This window comes from Crinia signifera, chromosome 2 (genome assembly GCF_055691185.1).
Source record: "Crinia signifera chromosome 2, ASM5569118v1, whole genome shotgun sequence".
NCBI lineage: Eukaryota > Metazoa > Chordata > Amphibia > Anura > Myobatrachidae > Crinia > Crinia signifera.
In genome coordinates, this window is record NC_139218.1 from 339317270 (window position 1) to 339339540 (window position 22271).

The following is a 22271-nucleotide window of genomic DNA, read 5'->3' on the forward strand; positions in this document are numbered from 1 at the left end:
ATTGACCAAGTTTATACTGCCTTTACTCTGTGTTTTGACACATGCAGTTTGTGGCCAGTAATGACAAGTGCAAGGGGGCCCGCTGTCTAAAGTGCCCCGGGCCCCCCGAAGGCTTAATCTGGCACTACCTAAAGGCAATGAATTATAAGCACTATCTACATAATGTCAAAATTATCACGTTTCTGTCTCCATAGATTACTTATTTATACAGGGCCGTTTCTAGAGGCGGACAAGCCATGCAGCAGCCCGGGGTGCCACACGGCTTGTCCGCCTCTGTTAACAGCTAGGGCGCCCGGCAGCTCCCCCCAACGCTGCTGCCGCCTCAATTCCTCCCCCTCTCCCCGGCCGCCTCGACAAGATCAGGCGCTCACTCACTAATTTCCCAGGGAAGGGGAGGGGAGCGGAACGCATCTTGCGTCTCTCCTTCCCCTCGCTCACTGGGGCCTGGCTGTCAGCCAATCAGAGAGCGCTCGCGGGCCGACAGCCAATCAGGAGCCAGCCCGCGAGGCATGAAATATGGCTAGCGGCTCAGGGACAAGGGGAAGGAGAGACGCGCGATGCGCTCCCCTCCCATGGAAAGAAGAAGAAGCAGCATCAGCAGCACCACCACCAACACCAGCGATGGCTGCAGCGGGGGACTGGAGGGGGAGACCCAGGGCCACAGTAAGTTGTGGCACTTGGGGGCATATGTGTGGCACTGTGGGGGCATATCTGTGGCACTGTGGGGGCATATCTGGCACTGTAGGGGCAAATGTGTGGCACTGTGAAGACATACAGTATCTGTGGCACTGTGGGGGCATATTTGGCATTGTGGGGGCATATTTGGCATTGTGGGGGTATATCTGTAGCACTGTGGGGGCATATCTGTGGCACTGTGGGGGCATATCTGGCACTGTAGGGGCATATCTGTGGCACTGTGAAGGCATATCTGTGGCACTGTGGGGGCATATTTGGCATTGTGGGGGCATATATGTGTCACTGTGGGGGCATATCTGTGGCACTGTGGGGGCATATCTAGCACTGTGGGGGCATATGTGTGGCACTGTGGGGGTATATCTGTGGCACTGTGGGGGCATATGTGTGGCACTGTGGGGGTATATCTGTGGCACTGTGGGGGTATATCTGTGGCACTGTGGGGGCATATATGTATGGCACTGTGGGGGCATTTCTGGCACTGTGGGGGCATATTAGTAAATGGCATCAGTTGTACGGCAGCGGCGCCTGGGGCATAATGTGTAATAGGCATTACGGTGTGGGGAGTATTGTGTAATTGCCATCACAGTGTGGGGTATAATGGGCATCACAGTGTGGGGTATAATGGGCATCACAGTGTGGGATCTAATGGGCATTATCGTGTGCGACATAATGTGTAATTGTCATCATGGTGTGCGGCGTAATATGTAATTGTCATCACAGTGTGCGGCGTAATGTGTAATTGTCATCACAGTGTGCGGCGTAATGTGTAATTGTCATCACAGTGTGCGGCGTAATGTGTAATTGTCATCACAGTGTGCGGCATAATGTGTAATTGGCATCACTGATAAATAGTGTATAATGATTTAAGTAGTCTGTCATTGTTTGGCCTTGATCTGTGAGGCGTCTAGGTCACTGTGTGGGCCTTTTTATTTTTATGTCACTGTGTGGCCTTCAGCCCGCCAACTTAAGTGCGGGAGGACAATGACAATTCCTGCGGTAACCAATGTAGGTTGCAAAAGTGAGATGTAAGGTAATTGTTTTCCTGCTAGACCACGCCCTTATATTAAGCCACACCCCTTTAAAAATAAACCATGCCCCCTATTTCGCCGCGCGCGCAATTTCTTCTGTATATTTTGGGGGGGGGGGGGCATTTTTATTTCTTTGCCCTGGGAGCTAAATTGTCTAGAAACGGCCCTGTATTTATTATATACAAAGGGTTCATATTAATTTTGCCAACCCTTCCACTCAGCAGCATCATTATACTTGGTTGCACTGTACAGTGAGACCACAACTCTGCTATACATGTATGTGTATTGCTAGAACAATTATTTTCAGTAGCCCTGAGAATGAAGCCTTTGTTTTGCTATGTGTGGTGGTTGCTCTTGGCTTCCTGGTGCTGTTTTATGGATGCAGTTAATTATGATTTAGTAACCTCTGCTTTTGTTGCTCGCTAACATAACTCAACTGTAATCCTTTCAATCCCATCACAAATTATACTATAAACTGTCCTCTTACAATGAAGTATATAGCTCTTTGTCACCGTGCTACAACACCAGAAGTATGCCCAACACTTGAGGAGATCTGATCTAGGATCACAATTACTTCCTCCACGTGCCTGGTACATCACTGATTATACCGACTGCTCTCGATACAAATAATGTTTACGAATAATGTATTCTGAGCTGTACTCGATCCATTGGAACAAAGTTCCCTGCAGGGTTTTTTTTTTTTTGCAAAGCTCTGCAGTCCGTTTCACTGCAAAGCCTCCCCCTCCCAAACCCTCGTTCTGTGTAATGTGGAAAATAACATTGGCAAAGAGGCGCTGAGATGTGAGCAGAATATTTTTTTGCCATAAACGCACCTGCAGTTTGTCCGCAGAAAGCCTCAGGGATGGGAGGATGCAAGTGGAGGAGGAGGGGGGGAGGGGGGGGGGGGCAGCCTCAGCTTTATTTATTTACATTGTGCAGATGCTAAGATGTAGCCAGGAAAAAATGTGAGACACAGAAGAGAACTAAAAGGAGAAAATGGAAGAAACTGGAGGGGAAGAGCTACCGGTGTGAAACTGTCAAAGGCAGCAGCGGACATACTAAAAATGTACTTTACAGAGGAGGTATATATCTCTCTCTAAGAAAACAATAGGCAGATGAATTGAAGAAGAAAAGATTGAATGAATAGAGACCAAAAAGAAAGGAACATAAAAAAAGAGCGACAGATGAGAAGGAGAATGAAGCAGGCTGAGCGATGACGGTATTGAGCAGAGGAGATAAGGTTATTGTGGAGGGAACAGGCACAAAGGATGAAAAAAAGTACTGACATAATGAAATGAGCGCGCTAGTAAAGAGCCGACGTACTGTTAAGTAGACATTGAAAGCTATAGCGCAATGTATACGTTCTGGTCCTTTTTATAGACCACAAAGGATGAAACCTCTTTTACATGGACCAAAATGTGCCATTATTATACGGCTGATACAATAAATCTGAGGTGGCATTATATATTGATTAAATGACTCTAAAGTAACAATCACAGAAGTTTCCCCCATCACAATAACTATATTCCTGCTCTTCACTTACAGTCAGCTAAGAGCGCTAAATCCAGTAGGGATTACAATCAAAAGTTAATGTGTGTGACAAATAAACAGTAAATGATATGCATTGCCGCGCAATCCCCCCCCCCCCCGCCACGCACACCCCCCCACACACACACACACACACACAACAGGGGACTCATCAGTCAGGTGTGCAATGGCACGCTAGGCTGACCATATTTTGAAGCCCTCCCCTCTTCCTGTCTCTATGGAAGGGGGCGGCATGCCAAAGGAATCCATTGGTTGCAGATCATGATATTTGTCTTATGCAATTAATCACACTCACCATCCAACTAGTTGTCATTAATGTAGCTGTAGCCCAGCCCCAATGACACTGAGGAACATTCTGGGGTCTCCAGCTCAGGCAGCAATATTATCATGTGTCCGCCAAAGTCATTGTCAGACTTTGACTTTTTATGTTTGTAATGGTGATTTGGCAAGATACTGTAAATGTTTAATTGCATGCCATGCTCTTTGGCCAATACCGTCTAAAGACCCTTAACTATCACCCAAATTCAAATACCATTAGCTTTCTCGTCTCAAGGAGTGATAAAGTGATTTTAAGGCTGTCAAACTGTACGGGACCACTTCTCTTCTTCTTGCTGTTACGTTAACCATGGGGTCAGTCCATGGGTGCCGATTTATGTTTTTGCTGGTGGGTGCTCAAGACAAAAATATAGGGGAGTGGCTTCATGGGGAAGGGGCGTGGCCACCAAATAATCCCGTCACATATATTAGATTTATTTAGTGAGACACCCACCTATCAATGATTACTGTTAATGTGGAAGACTTGCGGGCAGCTGCGGCTACTGGCCGTGCAGGCAGGTGCCCCGCCGCCGGGCAGCACACTGGCAGGCACAGCACAGTGAGTTCTGGGGGTTGCACTCAGGATTATTTGCTGCCACACCCCTGGGTGGGGTTTGGGTGGCCCGTGGATGCTGAACAATTTCGGTTGGTGCTCAGGCTCCAGAGCACCCACAGAATCGGCGCCTATGGGTCACTCCATTTATGTATGAGTTTCCTGGCACTGTGAATCAGTGCGGAAATAATAACCACACATTACGGCAACCAGAACTCGCAGGTCCGCAAGGGGTGCTGTTGTCGGCAGTGAAGCATCATAGCAACTCCAACTCTTCACAGTGTCCTCTCATTTGGCCAGATGTATTATTATTTCCAGCATATTTTTGGACAGTAACATGTGCATGGCTGTGAATACATTTGCAGGTGTGCCCCTTTATATTTGGGTGGGCTGTGTTGAAACTGAAACCTAAATTGCAGTGTAAAAATAAAGCAGCCAGTATTTACCATGCACAGAAACAAAATAACACCCAACACCCAATTCTAACTCTCTCTGCACATGTTACATTTGCCTCACCTCACAGTGCATACACTTTTAGAACAAATTTGTCCTGCGATCATGTCTGAATTAGGCCCAATGTGTGTGAATTCTAAAACTTTTGGGATGAGACCTCCCTCTCAGCTATAGTACAGGCTGCTGTCTCGGTGGCTGTCAGTGGTGAGTGAGCAGTGGCAGAGCAAGAGGACAACGCTGGAGAAGGTGAGTATGTGTGTAAAATGTACTGCTCTGGGTATTCTTTTTAAAGGTGAACTACGAGATCCAGGGGGCACATTAATGCCCCCTATGCTGAGTCTTGTAGTTCTCCTGTAAAAAGCTATGTGATTTTATCTATCTTTTAAACACAACAGCCCATGGTCCACCGCCCCGCCACACCCGGGACAACCCCAGGGTTCAGCCATGGACGGGTGAAGCCTGGGGGGACCCCGTTATTGAGGGGTTCCCACTCTCCCAGGTCCCCTGTCCAGGGCTGACCAAGCATGGTGCTCATGTGAAGGCATGACACCGCTGGCTGTTGGAGTCTGGTGCTGGTTCCAAAATATGGGGCACCCCTATGTTTTTTGACCCCCTTATTTTTGGAAACAGGACCAGTCCAAGAGCCTGGTGCTGGTTTCTGAAATACCAGGGATCCCTATGATTTTCTCTCCCATATTTGGGGAACCAGGACCGGCTCAATGAGCCCCGGACTGGTTATGCTTGGGGGGGGGGGACCCCACGCTGTTTTTTTTTTTACAAGATACCGAACACTTCCATGTCTAATAAATCGCAAATTATCATTACTAAAAACTGCACATGTCTAACAAAAAAATATGCTTATAAATCGCACTAAAGCGCATGCAAATTCCAACTTTATCTATAAATATTAAATCGCAAATGTGACATACATATGGTGCGATCTTTTTTTAGGCACCTAAATAATTGCACCCTATTACATTTCAGCCTTTTTTCTCTTATCTTTTAGAAGATGCTAAGTAAATAAGTAAGTAGATTTTGATTGGTTGCTCGTAGCAACATCCGATCTTCAGACCCGGTTCCCTGCATTGCATACTCTGCTTGTTCAATGCACAAAAATAATGAAGGAGACCTAACATATATAATAATTTCATATTTTATTGTCAACATCTTCCGCATAGTGAACAATATTTCGGAATCAGCATGCTGATGTTCATAGTGCTATAGAAAAGCAAATATAACATTCATCAAAATACCATTGCAAATTATTTATTATTATTATTTTGGTTTAAATAATGCAATGTGAATCAATAAAACCATGTCTCTTGTGGTTTTCCAAGCATAGATGTTTATATATTGGCTTGTACTGCTGCTCCATCAAATGAATAGGTTGTATGTGCTGGCTAACTAGCCATAACACCATTTCATAGTGTCTCTAACATTCCTTGCAACCCCAGAAAATCACAATGTACAGTGGAACTCCTATGGTTATGTGTATACCAAGATGTCTAATAGTAATAACTATATCTTTATAATGTGTTTAGGATCTCAAAAGTGACATTGTGTAAATTAATCTTTACCTTCAGCAAACTGATACTGTAACTAATGCACACATTTATGCAGCCAGAGAGCGGCGGGCGCGTAGCTTACAGAAAGAGGGGTAAAATGACTCGGAATCTTTTATACAACATACAATCCGCAATTCCAAGAAGAATCGGTAATGATGATTCATGGCTATAAATTGTAAGCTTTTGTATGTTTTTTAACCACATGCGATCGCTCGCAATGCGATAGGCTGGTGGCAGGTGCGATGGCGGTAGTTGGTGTGTGCAGGTGGGCGTTGGGGGTTAGCGGCGGTGACCAAATTTGGAAAAAACATTTGAAACACTGGGCGGCTCTCTCAGACAATCATGTCTGAATGTGAGGCCTCTTGAGCACCATAAGATGCAATTGGATGCGATGGGACAATGCGTGCCGCATTGCAGAGCCGCCAAATTCCCGCAACAAGGTACCTCTGTACCTGGTGGTGTGCACCTCAAAGCCACATTGGACAGATACACACAACACACACACACACACATACATAACACACCACATGCAGTACAACACACACTACAGCACACACCCAAAAACAGTTCAACGCACACAAACACACAGAACACACACATGTAAACACTGCACAGATACAGAAACACACAGAACACACACACTTAAACATTGCACAGATGCACACAGCACACTACACACACACACATATATATATACCTCACACACTTACACATTGGCATATGCACACAACACATGCATAACACATCACACACACCTACATACACTGCAACACACACAAAAACAGTACAACATAAACAAACACACAAAACTCAATGCATCATACAGTAGGTGCTACATCTCAGGAGTGGATGTAAATTCATCAACACACACAAGCTATCAAGTCAGGAGCTGTGTGTTTCAAACAATACCACCACACCTGATTTCATTGATATCATTGAGTATCAATGCAAAAACATTCTAACATTATGATGGAGGTGTTAGCAAATGACAAACTTGGGACTTTGGGCAGTATTCAATGAAAATATTCTCCGTGCACGGCGAGCATTTTTTTTTGCTCGCCGTGCACTCTCCGTGTTCCGGAGGGCTCGCTGCCACTCCTGCTCCCACTATTCAACGTTTTTAAGACTCGCCGCCACTCGCGGCGAGTCTTAACCCCTGCAGCGGACGAGCGTCCGCGGCAGGGAGCTGTCAGGGAGCCGGGGGACGTAGCAGCCAAGAGAGATTAAAGTCTCTCTTGGCTGCTGCAGGGGATATGGGGTGGGGAGCAGGGCTCCCCTGGACCCAGGCAGCACAGGCTGCCCCCCCTATAGCCAGCGGGGGACCCAGTATTCACTGTACCCGAACGTGCTTCGGGTGCAGTGAATATATGAATATCTAATGAGCGGCTCGAGCGCTCCGGCCCCCTGCTGGCTGCACTGTGTAAAAAAAAAAAAAAAAAATGTAAAAAAATATTTTTTTAAAAATTAAAAATATATTCATGTGCTATAGGCACATGAATAAAAATAACATGGCCCTTCACAGAAAAAAAAACCTGATTTTTTGACACCAAAATTAAAAAAAACACCCTTTTAGTTTAAAAGTTCACATTCCTGCTCTCCATCAAAAGATGGAGAATTTCTACACGGAGAGAGACGGCGAGAATCACTTAGAAAGACGGAGAATATTTCACATTGAATAGGGTGGCTCGCCTTTGGAGAAAAAAAACCTCTCTCCACCGCGTGAAAAGCACAAACTCTCCAGAAATCACAGCGAATTTTTCTCATTGAATACTGCCCTTTGGCACAGCATAAGGCGAAACAGTAATTTTGGAAACTAAAAAAACCCACAAGGTTTTCCCGGGCAACGTCGGGCAGGTCATCTAGTAAATAATAACTTAATAGTTTTATACTGCAATACTGTGCAATGATACAAACTGAGCAGCATAGTAACCAGCATACTGTACTTATGCATAATTACAACCAAAATAATTGCATATACTTAATGGTATATTAACATTAGATATAATCAGAATCAGAAAAATACGAGGAAGGATGAGACAAGAGCATTTGTATGTCATGGGGTTTATGCATTAAGATATGAAGAGAGAGATAAAGTGGAGAGAGATAGTACCAGTCAATCAGCCCCTAACTGTCAGTTTTTGAGAGGAAAAAATTACAGCAGCTGATTGGTTGGCATTTTATATATCTGCAGAGCTTAGTGCATAGGCCCCAATGGGTTCTAAGGCTTACATTTATAAGTTATAAAGTGATAGGCTAAAACTGTAACTAAAATGTGTCCAACAACTATGCTTGTTATTAAGCCCTGCCATAAACAGTTAAGCCATAAACAGTTGGCACAACAGTGTTAAAAGTAGTATATTGCCAGGCAGCCATGTTGGTATAATGTAGACTTCCTTGACAGCAAAGAGGCTTCAAACTTTATGATGGGGGTATTCCAAAAGAGTGACCGGGGCACCCTCACTTTGGGTGAGAGGTAGAATATATGCATTCATCCTGTAGTATAGATCACAACCTTTCATCTGCACATTCTCTTTCCCCCCACATCCCCGGGGGCCGCTGGAGGGAATTTCCCCCTCATGTCCCTCCCTCATCTTTTCTGGCTACCCACCCCTTGTCTCCCCCTTCCTCTGGCCCAGCATGCTGTTACTGTCAAACTGCTTGTTCTTCTGCCATCCCTGGAGGCACCTTAACAACACAAGAATGTGCTTCCCAGGCCCTGTCAGATGGGGAAAACAGCCTTTGATTAACAATGACTGTAATTAGGCTTCAGCCAGCTGCTGCAGCTATCTCAGCTCCCATGGCAATGGGCCTGCTCCTGACGAGAGGTGGGCCTCATGTGCTGGAGAGGGGGGCATGCCACAGGAAGAGAGGATGCTGGGAATGAGACTAATGGAGGCCAGTGTTGATGTTGCCATTAGAGAGTCTCCTGAGACTGGGCAGCTACAAGTAGCTTAAACGTTTTAAAAATGCTGCTCTGTGGAGAATACGCTGCATTATCTTAGGATTTCGGAATAAACAGGGTGTGTGTTAAGTAAATGAAATAAAGGATGTTTAGCAATTACAGTATTTTTGCCCATTGTGGGTGTGTTTTTTATTGGGATGTCATATTTTCAGTCTTAGCACTAGCTGATGCAGAGTTCGATGTACCCTCATTGGTAGAATGTATTTTGCATGAATTTGAACTGCACAAGATACTCAACAGGTCATTAAAGGGTGTTTATGCCACTCTGGTTGTATGCAGGCCAAAATGTAAATACACCTTTTGGAGTTTACCTTAGAATTTCTTATCGCTGTTATTCACACCAATAAGAAATGAACATTCGCATGAATATACAAAAAATCACATGCAGAGACTAGGGCACCAAGAGGAGCCTTTCCTAGTACTTTGTAAAGAAAGGAAATGATCGCAAAAGCAATAATTTCAATTCAACGACAGGAGCGGGGGCAGTACTGTGCCTAATGGCGTGAGGGCCACACAACCTGCTTTATTATTTGTCATCACTTACTTTTCTATGTATTGGGTGCTAAATCTACTACATCCTTTAAACTGGAAAAGTGGGAGTGTTACCCATCGCAACCAGATATACATATATATATATATATCAGCTACCTATCCATTTATCTAGTATATTTTAGAAAATGAAAGCGGAAATCTGCTGTTGCTGTGGACAGTACCTCCTCTATCTAAGGTGTGCTCTGGGATGGCACTTACAGGGAAGGGGGGACTCTGAACTGGCCAGGAAGGGGGAAATGCATATGGAGAAGTACTTAGGATGCTACATAAGGAGTGGAACTTTGTTCAATTAGGGCCACTACTGTGTGGCATATTATCAGTTGGGGACACTGCTTTGTGGCATATTATCATTTGGAGATGCTACTTTGTGGCATATTATCAGTTGAGGACACTGCATTGTGGCATTATATGCATTGTTCAAGCTTGCGAGCAGAGCCCTCCTACCTATGTGTTGGTTTGTTTCTACCTAGTTTGTTTAATTACTGTTGTTTCCAATTGTAAAGTGCAACGGAATATGCTGCACTATATAAGAAACTGTAAATAAATAAATAGTATAACAGTAAAATCATACAAAATACATTTATTTCAAGATATTTTCAGTAGCATTAAAGTTTCTTAGATTAAGATGTATTCCAGGCCCCCTCCTCTCTGCCTTAAAGTGCTATAGAGCCTAAACACTACAGGGTTTAGCCTCGCATGTGCAGCTCTACGGAAAAATAATCAAGGGCCCAAATTGACTCAAGGGCCCACACTGCAGCCATAAAAAATATTCCACATCAGCAAAGAACCCTTGCTGGGAGGCAAACTGTAATAAACTATTTTATGGCCAACCGTCCAAAGCCAACTTCTTAATATGGCACGCCAAGAAAAAAGTTTGTATCCCCTGCTTTATCCCCTCCTCCAAATAAGTGTGGAAAGGGGTAGTTATCACATATACAGAATATATCATAAACGACTTGTAAAAAGGGAAACATTCAGTGTTATTTTAAATGAGGAAATGTTTTACACAACAGACTTTATATGCACAAATGATGTCGATAGCTCAACAGTCATAAGGGCCTACACTGACACTACAAATAATCAGCAATGCTTGTCATTCATCATTCTACAATGCAATAAATTACTTCTTCCTTTATAGGAATACATGACATTGAAAAATATACAACAGTTGTCTAGACTGCATATCAGAACCTATCAAAAGAATGTACTTGTTCCACAGTCTACATGAGGAAATGCCACTGTGTGAATTTCCGTCACCAGAAGAGATCATAAATAGTATGCCCTGTCTTGGCTGCTGTCTTTGGTAAAATAAAAATAGAGCTATGGTGATGGGAAAGGGACTGTTCCCACCCTACCAATCTAGGCCATTGCTGCAACAGGGACTTGCCTTTCCGCAAGTCAATTGCTGCTTTGTGGTAGACAGAGTAAACCCCCTATATATACATACTCAGCCCAGCTAGGTACCGGCATCGGAAGGTACATACACACTTGCCTATGCCGGCAGGGAAGGGAGCGGGGGCGGCAGGGGGCGGACTCCCTTGTCTGTACATGTTCAGATGATGGAGGGGGTCTTTAACAGCACGTGGGAACGCACATCGGTAAGAATATTGAGTGTACACACTATATGATATTGTGAACAATATCGCTCAGAAGCCCCTTTCTGGATGATATTGTTCACAATATCATCTAGTATGTATGGTGCCTAAGCCTTATAATATTTAGTTGGTTTTCCTAATCTGGGAAATCCAACCAATTAAAAACCAATGGGTTGGAGTCCAAATATGCAGGATGCCAGATGATCTTAGACTTTTTTCTTAAGGGGCAATAATTTACAAGGTGAAACCATGCCTTATAAATGATTGCCCCTTTTAAAAAATGTCTGGCATAGGCTGGCATCCAGCACGTCCGATCTCAGCCCAATGTGTTTTTTTTAGTGGCTATCAGTATTAGCTGCACTTCCATTCACCCTACAGTCCTGATGTTTGCTGGACAGTCTGAAATGTAGGGAGAAAAAGGGGGAGTGGTTTGGTTAATCAGTTAAAAAGGGAGGGGCATTAAAGGGTGTTTCATTCATTTTTTTTTGTTTCCAAACCTTTTCCTTGAAGAGTTGGCAGGTATAACATGTAGCTAGATTTTTCTGTATGGTTCACTAAAGTACAAATTTACAGTGGATGAAATTGGCAATACTGTATTTTATTACCATGGGGAAGTCCGGTTGCCTCCAAAACAATTTTACCCTATAAACTCATATGACCTAAGAAAGAAACCAAAACATATTCTATAGATTTATTTATTTATTATTTGAATACTGTTAATGTCCACATAGTGTTGTGAGCAGTATATGCCATACTTCTTTTGCAGAGAGCTAATCAAAGGGTTTAAATGAAAATTATGTGCCGTGGACCAATAAATGCTTTTTTATTTCATGTGTAATTGTGTCATATATTATTTTTTATATTTCCTTCTATAAAGCTCTGCATGATTTTCAATCCACAGGGGTCAAAGGATTAGTTCCCAGATTGAAATTAGCCAAGGTCGTAGCTATCATAGGTGCAGGGAGCTGCTATGGGGCCCAGAGCTGAGAAGGGCCACCCTCCTTTTTTTCCCAAATAATTTTTATTCAGGATTGAGCATTATAGTATTACAATCGATCGAATACAATTGAATTGATAACGGTAAAAAGAAAGAATATGACATACTGTAAATTCCGATTACAATAGAATACGTTATCATTTCCATTTTCTCTTTTCCTTAGCAACAGATATCAAAGATTCGGACGAATACAGCCCAAAGGCCACCAAAACTTTAAAACCATCATTGGCATGTCGAAAGATCTATAGGGGCGTCACCCAAGAGATTTCTGGTTTCGTACCATTGTGTGGATCTAAAACATTTATCGATCTGTATTTTGAGATCACTTGATAGAGAATCAATAAAACCTTCCCATATTTGAAAGAATTTCTCTGTGCGGTCTTCCTTTTGGAGGGATGTCTCTATCCATTCCATATGAAAGACATGGAATAGTTTTGCCCTAAATAATTGAATGGATGGAGGGTCCGCGTGAATCCACTGATGCAAAACACATTTGCGGGCCACTGAGGGCCACCCTCCTTGTCACATGTCACATGTGTTATATACATTTTGCACTATTGGGTTGTGTATAGGAGCCCTACCAAAGCCTTCAGGACTACAATATATCTAGTTAAGCCTCTGAACCTAGTTATTGTAATGGGATATAAAATGAACTGGAGGGCATTATAATGTTACATAATATGAACTGGGGAACTGTAATGTGGCACAATATGAACTGGGGACATTGTAATGTATCATAATATGAACTGGAGGTACTGTATCTCGTAATGTAAATTGTGGGTACTGTTTGGCATACTGTGTACTGGCAACACCTACAGTGTGACATAACATTACCTAGGCATAAAACTGTTGTGGAGAGGTCTCTTTAGAAGTATTGAGACAGGGGCCCCTTTAATATGTTGATATGGGGCCCACAAAGTTACTCATAGACTTAGCTTAGGGTTTAAATTATTATAAAGACATATACTTGTTTTGATGTAACCGGTGGCGTAACTAGAACTCTTGCACCCCCTGCCAAAACAGTTTCTGATTTTTTCAGCATAAATCTCAGGCAAAATACTGTATGGTCTAAAAGAGGCATAACTGTTGCTCAGTCTTCCAGATGTTTAAGAAAGCAAAGTTATAAAAACAAAATTTAATGCAATTCATTCATTTTTATTAGTATTTCCTATCAGCTAATTAAAATAAAAAAAATGAAAGAACCTTTTTAGCTTTAGCCATATCATACTGTAGTTTTAAACTGTTACATCAGAGCATGTTCCCTTGTACTACGATGCTGCTTGAAATAAAGTATTCATAAGTATGCAGGTCATTTTAAGATCTTATTGCCTTAAAGTTTTTAATACCTCAGTTCACTGGGGCATTTTTTTTTATATTTTTTTCCATTTTTCCATTGTACAGTGCAAAATGTTCTGCCCATTTTTTTTTTTTTATATCATTGCAAATACTACAAATGTTAACCCCATTGATTTAATTAATGTCACTCTTTAGGTTTTAAACTTGTGCTTTGATATGACTAGGAAACCGCAGTTACCATTATCTTGTGGCGTGACTGTACATAACGTCACAGGTAGATCCTGCTCATTAATGTCAAGTTGTAGTGACAAAAAGAATCACCAGGCCTCTGGTGAGCTTCATTACACCAACAGCCTATCCTGAAGAGTCTAGCAATCCCCCTGATTTCACCTCCTAGCACACTTTAAGCAGCGGTTACATTTTTGGGGGATAAAAGAAATCCAATATATATATATATATATATATATATATATATATATATATATATATATATATATATATATATATAATATACTGTATATATATATAAATATACTGTATATATATATATATATATATATATATATATATATATATAAAATGCAGGAACAGATGGGCGTCACTCTGGGTCTCATGCAAACAGGTGATACTTTAATGTGTTAAAACGGTCAACGCCGTTTCAGGATTACTCCCGTCGTCAGGACCAGGTGTTGGGAACAGTAAATAAATGTCTTTGCTGGTCTCTGCTGGTCTATGATATTTCAATATTATCCATACAGTATTTATAGGGGAGATGCATGGACCCCTATCCTCAAAATAGTAGATAATTCACTTGGCTTGAATGGCCAGTTAAGTATCCAACATAATGGTCCCTCCTTACTATCAGTGCATGTGCACCAAACAGTGTCCAAACACATGTGAACTTATGAGATTTGTATAAAAATCATACCCCTGATAAAGTCTCGTTGAGACGAAACACGTTGGGTACATGTTCTTTCCGAGAATTAAGGAACTCCAGTAAACCAAGAACTGATGAGAAAAATGTATTTTATTTATTAAACACAGAGTTTTAATAAATGTTTTTTTATACATGTTTTTGTAAGGAGTTGAAAGACAGAAATTATCTATCAATTATCATATTAGAGCGCTACAATAACACTATTGAGGGTGATATATATATATATATATATATATATATATATACATTTAAATGGCAGAGGCATTTCCCTGCATTGGTTATAAAGCTAGTGGGGTAGATGTATTAAGCCTGGTAAAGTGGTTAGAAAGTGACATACTATACCCTACAACTGTACCATTTTAGCCAGTACAGTACCATTTTTATGGTCTGGACTGGCTAAATCCAATGTACCATATTCAAGAGTGTTGCAGGGCCATAAAGCCCCTCCCCCCCCCCTCATGAGCTGAACACACATGATAACAATGTTTCTAGTTTGCAGCAGCTGCAGGACATCACCCCACCCTCTGTCTGTTCACCCACCTGGCTGCAGCGCCTCTGTCCGGCCCGACATGCCCAGAAGCCCGAGTTGGGGGAGCGACTGCAGTATGTGTGCCAGCTGGGAGGTAATGCTTCTGCTGCTGTATGGTGGGTTACTGGTACCAAATGGGGGTGAGCTGCAGGGCATTGCCTAATTACTACTCACCACTAGGGGTCTGCATTAGGAATGGGGACCAGTGGATGGGGTGCTCTTCCAGATAGCTGTGGTTGCCACCTGCTTACATGGCCACACCCCCTTTACCTGTGGCCATGCACCCTCACCCAATTTGTCCCAATTCTAATGTGGGAGCACCACCAGCCAAACACTGCCATTATATATCCAAAAAAGAGCAGTAACTACGCTGGTTCTCTATATCTAATACCACTATACAATTGTTACTCAATGTATATTTCAAACCAGTGCCAATCCTTCTTTCAAAATGTACCCAATTCTAATGTATCAGATGTTAAGCAGTATAAAGCGGTGATAAAGTGGAAGGTGATAACGCACCAGCTAATTAGCTGTGTTTGGAAAATGACAGTTAGGAGTTGATTGGCTGGTGCATTATCACCTCCCACTTTATAACTGCTTTATCACTTTACCAGGCTTAATACATCTGCGACACTGATCCCATGGCTACTGTACATGCATTTTAAATAAGATTTTGCGTGGCCACTTACATGTAAACACAATATATGAACAAGCCCCGACACGTATCAGAGACTTTTCTTCAACAAATACAGTAGATCTTACTCGCTGATTTGGGGCTCATCTAAATTAGGATGGAAGTCACATTATGATGCGCCTCTGAGATGTAGCAGTACCAGAATCAGCTTTATTGGCCAGGTATACTGGCCTATATGCTAGGATTTTTTTTTTTTTTGTTTGCTGTGCAGCAGCCAGGGTGGGAACAAGTAAACAGGTAAACAGTATATAATATGAACAATATAAACAGGTGTGGGAACACGTACATGTGTTTCAAATTATGTGCAATGGGTTATGGCACGACTAGACAGTGAGATGTTCCAAAGTTCACATGTCAGCAGGTGAAACGCTTGAGGGAAGAAACTTTTTAGGCTTCTGGTGGACCTGGTGGGCATGGCCATGTAGTGTCTGCCTGATGGCCAGGATGTAGTTGGTCCTTGAAGATTTTCATTGCCCGATTTTTTGCTCTGGACAGGTACAAGTCCTGGACAGAGGGAAGGTCTGCCCCGATGATCTTCTCTGCAGTTCTGACTACCTTTTGGATTCTGCATTTTTCTCTCTCGCTGGTGGAGCCATACCAGACCAGTATGGAGAAGCACAGTACAGACTCCATAATCGCTGAATAGAAGATGCACAGAAGCTTCTGCGGGATGTTGAACTTCCTCAGTTGCCTAAGGAAGAACAGCCTCTGCTGCGCTTTTCCAACAATAGTATGAGGTTGGACCTCCATTTAACGTCCCGGGAGATTGTGTTCCCCAACTTGTACAACCTTCACAATCTCCCTGATATGCTTTTTCATAAGTAGGCAAGTATGCTATATACATTCATACGGAAATGAACAGGACTGAAACAAATGAATCAAAAAGACCCCTGCTGGTCACTCTGCTTAATCATCTCCTAAACTGACCTTGGACCACATCGCCTAGGTTCACTGGAGGTAAAAGTTTTTAATTAGGAGTCCAGGTCTCTAAAAATGTGCAGTGTATGGAGCCGAGTCTCCCTAGAGAGATGTATAAAGTAGTAGACATCTAGTCAGCTAGCGGTGGAGCTGTGTGATCGGCCCAGGAAAGTTTATGCTTTGACACAAGAATGTAGGAATTCGGTATGTTCCCCTCAGCTACCCCTGATGTTTTACAACTTGTGTGAATTATCGAAGGGTCTGAAGTATGTGCATTTGTTTCAGAAGACTGTGCACAACAGCAGGGAGTAAAAATATAACCCATTGTTCCCTATAACCTCTTGAAACAGTATATCCTCTTTCTAAAGAGCTAATTCTGTTCTGTCCAGTTGAAACATGTAAAACTTTCAAACAATGTTCATTTTAAATACATGGCTAACATAAGACGTTGGTGACTTGTCATTTGTGCAAAATAGAGCTGAATCAGCAGATACACAGAGGCCAGAGATATATATTCTGTAAGTATCATCTACTGGTATTATTTATTAGATAAACCTCTGCATGGAGGAGGTCCAGTAGGAACAGTGGCAGCTGTGAAATGGAGTATAATGCGGTAGCATAGGGACTACAGAGGAAGAACTAATGTACATTATTTCAAACTCGTGTAAATGACGTAAATAATGTATCTAGGCAACAAGTCATTTTTGATAAATATTTTGTTTTAAAGAAAGACAAATTGGCTGGAACGGGAGATACACTAGGTCTTAATTCCACTGTACGCTGCTATAGTTCAATCTTATTTACAGTATTGTGTTAAGTTTTGCCAAGAGTTTGCCTCCGGATGGACATTAAACAATGCATGATCATTGACACCAAGCTTACTATTAAGAACTTGGAGCACACCTTAGACTGAGGATCAAACTAGAATAGTGAAATTATTGTAGCATTCATGAAAGTGAAGAGCTTCCGCACATTTCGGAAGGGGCGTATTTTCTGGAAGTAGAAAAAACAAAAACAATTGTACTGTAGCACAGGGAATTGGCTTGAAAGGTCACTTGTGAAAATAGAAAATAACATTTTACTCATCCTGGGCCACTATCACCCAGAATTGGAGCCCACATCCCCTATTTTATTGGTCAGGTCATTTTAACCCTTGGAGTGCCAAGGAAATTTGTTGAACCTGGTGTGAAAATTGGCAAGCAAATACTTTTATTCAACATAATGACCTATAGTGTTCACCTTATATAAGAAATATAATTTCTTTTTACACCACATTTTTTATTTCAATTTATAAAGCAAATGTGAGCGACGCTGGAATTTTAGCCGATATTGTGCACATCTTGGCATTTTTAGTGGATATTTTTGCGCACCTCTCACAGAGATGTTGGCACTCAAAGGGTTAAATACTATCATGTTAAAAAAAGTAAATTCTGGAGGTTCCATATTCTACTAACCCCTCTTGCACTATTATGGAGTATGGAGCACCTGCACATCACTGCAGTCAAAGGCGCTTCCTGCCTCCCTCCGTTAATCTGAACACACCCCCTAAAGGTGGGCCTGGCTATAATACTTTAGCTGTTTTATACGTGCATTTGCTTGTACTGTATTCTGTGTTGATCTTGGCATCTGATCTTTTTTTTTATTGTAAACTTAATGTATGGGTGTGCATTCTCTCCCCCTTGTCTGTTTTCCTTACCCTTTCTCCCGTTTCATGTTCTATATCCCATTCTTTTAAATTCTCCATAAAAATAAAGTTATATTTTACTGAAAGAGTAGGGGAATGACAAAAAATTTAAATGAAGGAAGGTAAATATCATTTGGTTAGACATAGATCTGCACTGACTGTGGCCCTTATTCTGATTGAGTCGGATGGCTGCGTGTTCAGTTGGACGGCCGATGTATTGTGTTTGCTCATGTGCAGAGGCGTGAATTCCGTACAGAAAATGATCGGTCGGAACAATCCGAGCAGGGGGTGGAGAGGGACGTGAAGGGCTGTTTGGGAACATTACCATATGCGTACGCCCCACGTTTCATGGGCGTTCCTATAAAAACACTGGGTGTACGTACGGTGTACGTACGGTAATCCGTCCATGACGCACGTGTGGGGGGGCGGACAGCTGACATAGCCGGATGTCAGCTGCCCGCCCATATCCCTGCTTTCGCACAGAGAAATGTCTGAGTGGTATGGAGCAATCGGAGCTGTCTGACCGCTCGGTCCATCATTCGTGGTAGGCAACCATCGGAGGATGGGGGAGGTTCCCACAGATGGGGGAGTTGTTCACATGAAACATCCATTCGCGGTCCGTTCGCTCGGCGTCTTACCACATTCGGACGGTGTGACCGATCCGTACGGTAGGCTGGGCGGAGCCACCACTGTGATGATCTGTTTAGGGGCATGGCTAGCTCGATCGCGTCATTTTAGCCACACACCCGCCTTGCAATGCCAGTATTTCAGGAATTACACTGCGGGGGGCGGGGCTAAAATGCATCGATTGCGTCATTTTAGCCATGGACCCCCCTGCCGAGGGGCAGTTTGCAGGAGATGGGGTATTATGCGGGAGGGTTGCCCCCCCGGGGGTCGGGGAGGGGGGCCGGGAGGGGGACCCAATTTCCGGGACCCTCCCGGCCATTCCGGGAGGGTAGGCAACCCTGAAATAAGCGCAAAAAGGATTTGATCTTATCCTACTATGTGGGAACTTTATTTTAGTTTAGAGCACAACATTATGGCTTCAGGATAAATCCATGACCACTGTTCCTCGCTGCTCTGAGCAGACCAGCAGTGAATAGAGGCTGTTTGCATGCACTCAGCCTCTATTCATAGGCATGCAAAGCACATTTCATTAGGGGGTGCACATTTCATTGGGGGGTGTCTTACACGCCCATTGGGTGTGTCTAACACCACCAACCAGACGTGTCTACCATCAGCTGTTCGCACTCGCTACAATATAAAACGTCTCTCAGCCGCACCATAATTTTCTGCCTAGTTCAGTTTTAATCTTCTAATTACTCTGTGTAACAGTACATGCAAATAGTCATAAACGTATATGGATGACGCAGGTATGTAGTGATATGACAATGGTCTAGTACAATTAACAATGCATAACACACCTACTTGATTGATGGGCGCTTGTTTTAATGGTATACCAGTTCTAAAAAGCAAAAGTATATAAGTGTGGACACAGCATTAGGGGGTGCCTGTGCCCACCTAACACTCTATGTGCGCACGCCTATGCCTCTATTCAAAAAGACAGAGGGGACTTGTGGCATTCCCTGCAGTTCACAGAGCACCTCCATAGTGATGGCAAACTGGCATGGCTCACGATTGCAGTATTGCCACAAAGTCATGCCCCTTTTCAGAGGATTGTGTTACAGGAGTCCTGATTCGATTAATTGAAATGTTGGGAGGTTTGCCTTATGTTACACAAGATTTCCTAATGAACATTGAAGTGAAGACATGAGACTGCGGCATTTATGCAGTAATTGCTTCTATGTTATATTGTATGTAAATAAACAATACTGTATGTAATAACATAAATGTTTACCCACATGATCTACGTTTCCTGGTTCTTACTTGTCTTGTCTTGTGTATAGTCTTTGCTGCAATCTGTAGCTTTAAATAAAACTCTTGTGATGTCATTTCATTAATCCTGGGCCTCTCACTGTATATCTAGACAAGAAACAGACTGGAAAATGTGTAACGTTTCTTTTTAAAGCTCCCCCACTTCAAATCCTTGCTTATCCTACTTCTCCAAACACTTTCATATTTACTGTAAATACAAGAACTGGGGGTTACACCAAGCACAAGTTTGACATGCAACACAGCAAATATTTAGACATTTCTGTGTTCAGCTCCATCTAACAATAAATCTGTTGATATTCCATGGTATATATATATAGTATGACAGGAAGAGTAAGCTACATCTGAGCTGTCAATGTTTATCACCAGTAAGAAAAATGTTATAAAGATAATGGGCCAGATTCTCTAAGCTTCAAAAGTGATAAAATGGAGAGTGATAAACAGCCAGCCAATCAGCTCCTCCCTGACATTTTTCAAACACAGTCTGTGACATGGCAGGTAGGAGCTGATTGGCTGGCTGTTTATCACTCTCCATTTTATCACTTTTGAAGCTTAGAGAATCTGGCCCAATGTATTTTAAGGTGTTTTATCATGTTCTCCTTTAAGTTTGTATGTGCAGCCATTATCCTGATGTTCCATGAATGATCTCTCTCAGCCCTATTTGATAATCTCCAATGCAGTGAGGAGGACTGGCAGTGGCAAACGCAGGATTTCTAGAGGGGGGATTCCAAATACAGTACACAAATTACCACTCTGTGGAACATTGGAGCAAGAGCGGGAGTCTAGAGGAGCGCTAGAAGAACCTAGTAACGACCACCGGCATTAGTGTACACACTGGTATTTTTATATACCTGATACTGTATGGAATACAGTATCAATATTTAACACTATATTTATGTCTATACTATATTATAGGCTGTATAAAACTTTGAATAATATAAATAAGTTGTCAGAAAAAGGTTAAACATACCATAATGAATAAATATACAAACATAATAAAACCAGTACTGCACTTTCTAAGTACACATTCTCCCACCTCATGGTAAGGCTCCTGTCCCTTCTCCCTGGTGCACTGATTGAGAACTCGGATACACACACACACACTCAGTAAACTTGGTAGAAGCTGCTACCACTGGGCAGGTGCAGCAGTTCTGCTCTGTCCTTTACACTGCTTTATGTGTTGGCTGCTCTAGTATCATATTATATACCATTGATAGATATTGTCATAATTTGAACCACCTGCCACTGCATTTGCCTATGACTGGGTGGCTTCTGTTGCAATCACGAGGAGGAATCACATTGATCACAGCTTCTGATTCTTCATGCACACTTATCCCAACTCCGGCAATTTAAAATTATACCAGTTACCTTCAAAATTCCTCTTTTGCAGTACCAAGGTTGTCACACACAGGGCCGGCGCAAGCCATGTCAGCGCCCCAGGTGACCCCCCGACTGTCTCCCCCCCCCCCGACTGTCTCTCCCACCCCCCCCCCCCAAGCATCTCCTGGGTCTGTCCCCATATACAGCGACCGTGTGCCCGCCCAGCGTCCGCCTCACCTTGTAGGTGTTCTCAGTGATCACGGATTCGGGGTCCCGGGACATGGCTCCGGCTGTCTCTTGGTCACACGCAGTCACACGGGCATGATGCAGTTCCCCACACAGGCTCTCATAGAAGCCCCGGCAGCAGCAGCTCTCCCTCCCTGGGCTGTTCCCGGACTCTCAGCAGCACACCTGGCTCTGCCCTGCGCCCCGCACCATGCCCCGCCTCAGACGCTCTAGCTCCCGGGTCCTCACTGTCACAGCAGCGGGACCGACTGGCGGCTGCGGAGAGCGCTCAAAGAGATGGTCCCCAATAGCAGCAATGTAGCATCCAGGGCAGGTGCAAGCCCTGTCAGCGACCCCCCCTCTCCCCTTAGCTCACCAGCAAATACCCGATCCACAACCTGTGGATTACCGCACTCTAGGGGGGGCAGCCACGAAGATTTCCACTAACTAGCTCAAAGGGCGGGCTCCAGGGGGGGAGGGTGCCGGCGCTACCCGCGCCAAAGATTTCTGC

At 43.2% G+C, this 22271-nt stretch overlaps 1 long non-coding RNA gene across 5 annotated transcripts in view; it reads right to left on the reverse strand.

Moving 5' to 3' along the window:
- The window catches only part of LOC146057820 (uncharacterized), a 53755-nt gene that overhangs the window by 19548 nt on the left and 11936 nt on the right, over positions 1 to 22271 (reverse strand). The window contains exon 1 of one of the 5 annotated variants that reach the window (XR_014469785.1): positions 2558 to 2590. The exons of the other annotated variants lie outside the window; for them this stretch is intronic. This is a non-coding gene — a long non-coding RNA (uncharacterized LOC146057820). Of the gene's footprint in view, positions 1 to 2557; positions 2591 to 22271 lie in introns of those variants that run through there. 5 annotated transcript variants of the gene reach the window in all.